This window comes from Diabrotica undecimpunctata, chromosome 10 (genome assembly GCF_040954645.1).
Source record: "Diabrotica undecimpunctata isolate CICGRU chromosome 10, icDiaUnde3, whole genome shotgun sequence".
In the NCBI taxonomy this organism is placed as follows: Eukaryota; Metazoa; Arthropoda; class Insecta; order Coleoptera; family Chrysomelidae; genus Diabrotica; species Diabrotica undecimpunctata.
In genome coordinates, this window is record NC_092812.1 from 81,872,215 (window position 1) to 81,877,198 (window position 4,984).

Consider the following 4,984-nt stretch of genomic DNA (forward strand, 5'->3'; position numbering starts at 1 on the left):
CATTCTTTTTTCTATTTTGTGTCCAATAATTTATACACTGTATGTTACATTGTCTTCTAATGCCTTTACTTCTCTTTCGATTTCTCAGCGTATTTCCTGTAATTCTTCTTAGTACTCTCATCTGCAGTTTCCAGTAGCCTTTGAGTTGTGGCTGTGTCGGGTCGTGTTTCTAAGGCATATGTCATTATTGATCTTACACTGGCTTTATAAATTCTTGACTTCACTCAGTGTTAATATGTCTGTTTCGCCATATAGTATTATTAAGGCATTCTGCCAGCCAATTTTCTTTTTGTACTTGATCTCTCACTTCTTTGTCCAGGTCTCCATAGCTATAAAGTGTAATTCCCAGGTATTTTATTTCCATTACTTGTTCAACACTGATGCCACCAATTTCTATTTTACATCTAGTTGATTCTTTGCTAACTACTATTGTTTTAGTTTTCTGAGATGAGATTGTCATATTAAATTATTTTGCTCTTATGTTAAATCTGTGGACCAGTCTTTGCAGACTTTCTTTATCTTGAGCAATTAATATTGCGTCGTCTGCGTAACAGTGTATTTTTATTTATTTTTTTCCCATTCTGTATCCTCTTCCTTAGTTAACACTTTTGATGATTTCATACATGATCAAATTGAAGAGCATAGGACTCAATGAATCCCCTTGTCTTATTCCGCTAACTATTTCTATAGGCTCTGTAAGTTGTTCATCTATTCTGATTTTCATTTTGTTGTTTTGGTAGATGTTTTCGATAGTTTTTATAATATTTAGGGGAACTCCATTATACAGAAGATGGATTACATCTTTGAGTCTTACTCTGTCAAACGCTTTCTTTAGGTCAATCATATACAGAAATGCTGGTCTATTATACTCTACTGATTTCTCAGTAATTTGCTTTATAACGAATATTGAATCCGTACACGATTTTTAACTACGAAAACCCTGTTGTTCATCTGATAAACTTATCCTCTAATTAATTTATTAGCACTTGTAAAATTTTAGTTGAAAGTTTTAGCGCAGTATTTAAGAAGTTTATACCACTTGTATAAAACAAATGTATAGTGGGATATTGAATTCCATAGATTTTTCTATTATTTGTCTTATGTTCAGAAGATGTTCTCGAGTAAATTTGATAAATCCAGTTTGCTCTTGGGGTATTTCTCGTTATAGGAACGTTTTCAGTCTCTCATTGATTATATGTAGCATTATTTGGCAGGTATGTGAGATAAGAGAGATGGTTCTATAGTTATCGCATTTATGGAAGCTGCATTTTTTATGATTTGTCGTTATTGTAGATTTTGTTCCGGTTTCTTCTGTAGCTTTAAGCATTTCTACTGTTATCATATCTGGACCTGGTGCTTTGTTATTCTTAAGTTTATTAATCGCCAGTATTATTTCATTCTCGAGTACGTTAGGTTCTTCTTCGATTTCTTCAGGAATTTGGTAAACAACTTCCTGGAATTCATCATTTTTATATAGATCCCGGCAATATAATTTCTCTGCTATATTTTCTCTGTTGGTTCTTAGAGTTCCTGTGTGGTATTCAACGTCCCAAGCTCTGGCTTTAATGTCTCTTGTTATGTGCCGTATTTTTCTAGATAGATCCCTTGGCTGATTGTTTTGATTGTTCAAATCACCATATTTTAAAAATTTAGCACTGAAAACATTTTGTACAGATGTAAACAATCCTTACTGCGAATATCTTTCCCACTCAACTAGATACACTATACACTAGACAAAGTCTTATAAAAATGTATAGCTTACGATAACCATAGACGTCAAGTTTAATATGAACTTACTTAAAAATCAACAAGTTAAAGACAGAATACCATAAAAACATTTTAACCGACAAATTTCGAACGCAAATTTTAATAAAAATACTACTACAACCAACAATAGGAAGAATAAGTTCAACTTAAAACTTGTATCTCCTCCAACAAAACACTACAAAAACCCGACCAATAAGTACCAAAACTCAAATCAACCTTAAACATCACAAAAAACACTAAAAAACAATACGAACAGAAGCACAACAACGTTGAATCAGAGAACTGCCCTTAACCCCTTGAAAATTATCACGAAACACAATACTATAATACCCAAGAGACAGAATACTATGATGAAATTGACAATACCCAAGAGTTTCCCTAAGAAGAAAATTTTCGCAACACCTCATTACAAGAACAATATCCACACCAACTAATTAATATTAAAATCCATTTAAGACACCCATTTTTTATACTTATTATCTAAAAGTCGACCAAAAATTCTCATCGATACAAGGGAATCTGATACAATCATTCCACCCAAAGCTTCAAACTTATTTACCCCTTAACATATTTATAAAAAATACTTTAAGCGCTTACATCAATGAAAAAAAGACCAAATATTTAAATAAAATCAAAATTCCCCTACTCAGAATTAAATATAGCTGATTTCACCAATATGCACATCGCTGACTAGAGTTAAGACATTGTATTAGACTATATTATGTACTACTTTAAACCAACCTAATGCACAAAAACTTACCATAGTATCAAAAGATGATCCACTACACATAATTGCAGAAATTCCTGGTCAAATTCAGTTGTTTGGTAGAGGATCCACGGACCGAGGTGACGCAGAATAGATCAGCAACACTGCTTATATTCCTCTTCAGTCTTTTAGTATTCCTCTGTATACTGAAACAAATCTTAATATTATTCTTTGTCAATCTCCAAGAAATCATCTTTGCGATAGAAGCAATTAAATAGATTTTCTGTTATCAAATATATTTCTCTGATTCTAAAGGATAAAATGTCAATTTTAAATAGCTATGTTAGCTATGGAAAGAATAATATGAGAAAAAATTTGATACCGAACTAATAAAGGAAGACAATGTAATAAATGAAGGCAAAGAAAATATAGAGCTAGAGCAAATAAGTAGAGAAAAAGTAATAGAAGAACTATCAAATATAAAAATATGCAAGGCAGATGGGGATGATAAAATTGCACCAGAAAAGGTAAAATACAAGGAAGAACAAGAAATAAACTGGCTATGAAAACTATATAAAGAAAAGTGGAAAAAACTAACAATCCCTAAAGACTGATAAAGCACTATCATTGTGTCAATACATAAAAAAGGAGAATACGTAAAGGATAAAATGTCAATTTTAAATAGCTATGTTAGCTATGGAAAGAATATTATAAAAAAAAATTGATACTAAACTAATAAAGGAAGACAATGTAATAAATGAAGGCGAAGAAAATATAGAGCTAGAGCAAATAACTAGAGAAAAACTAATAGAAGAACTATCAAATATAAAAATAGACAAGGCAGATGGAGATGATAAAATTGAACCAGAAATGGTAACATACAAGGGAGAACAAGAAATAAACTGGCTATGGAAAATATATAAAGAAAAGTGGAAAAAGCTAACAAGCATATTCACGAGGAGAAAACTAGTATTAGCATTTATAGACCTAAGAACAGAATTGGTCACGATAGAAATAGAAATTATAGTAAAATTCGTGAGGAAAATAAATGTACCAAATACATTTTGGTAGCAAAAGAAGAGTAAAGATACCAGGGAAAAGATCGGAAAAATTCAATAGAAAGACATTTATTAAACAAAGAGATAGTCTCAGTCCTTTGCTGTTCATAATAGTAATTAACGAATTGATAAGAAATACTAGAGTAAGAACCTACTAACTACAGACAATAATAGGACACCATAGATTACAACCGATAATAATAGTGTCGTTAATGTATGTCGACGACATAGTATTTATAGCAGATTCCAAGATTAAAATGCGGAAACTAATGGATATATGGATAGAATAAATAGAAGAACTAAAAATGGGAATAAACGAGGAAAAAAGTTAAGATAGTGAAAATCAGCGGCAAAGGAGATGGGGAAGATAATACAATGAAAATAAAGTGTAAAAACTCTTTACAACTTACAACTTACGTATATGGGGGAAGTATAATTACTAACGATGGAAAAATTGACTGGGAAATAACAAATAGAGCACAGAAATCAAACAAGTTATACTATACGTTAACCCCAATACTGGGAAAAGGGTAACTTACATGACAGACAAGGGTAAAAATATATAACACATTAGAGATATCGACTGTGCTTAATGCAAGTGAAAACTGAACAATTCTGGAAAACGCAGAGCAGGATAAATGCAATGTAGATGAGGCACCTAAGAAAAATAGTTGGAAAAACAAAATGGGACAGATTAATCAACGAGACTATTAGAAGAATGGCCAACCAAGAACCAATAATGAATAAAATAGCCAAGAGACAAATGAACTGCTATGGGCATCATCATTATGATCTATCCCAATAGAATTACAAGAAAAGTATACGAAGCAAAGACTATCGTAAAAAAAGAGGCAGACCAAGAAAACTGGATACAGTCAGTAGTAGAGGTGGGAGAAGTTAAAGAAAAATCACTCAAGGAATTAAATGTAATGTCAGGAAATGGAAAAGATTGAAAGAGAAGGGCGAATGAAAAGAAAAATAGTTAGCCCAAATCAGACACCCTGAATACACAAGCTAAAATTTGTCTACCTTTATAGCATCATCCGATATATTAATTGAATTTCTACTACGCCAAAATCCTTCTGATATTCAAGCATTCGTACTGAAAGCAAATATCCTTTCTCAAATGAAAGGTGAACCAAGAGGGTACATTAATTTCTCAAACAAAACTGTCTGGACAGATGTTCGTCCAGCACTATTAGATAAATATGGCGACAGGAGATCTGAAGAAATCCTAGTCACACTCACACAACTAACTACCATAATTCAAAAACCTCACGAAACCTAGGAGGAATAGTATCAAAGAAAAACTATTCATTTAAACGGCTTGTTACAAAAATATTTCCTTAGATAATAATTCGGGACAGGACTTTTCAAATCACAATATTTTAAAAATTTAGCATTTTAAACATTCGCATATTAATTGACAAATAGAGCGTCCTATTTTAATTTA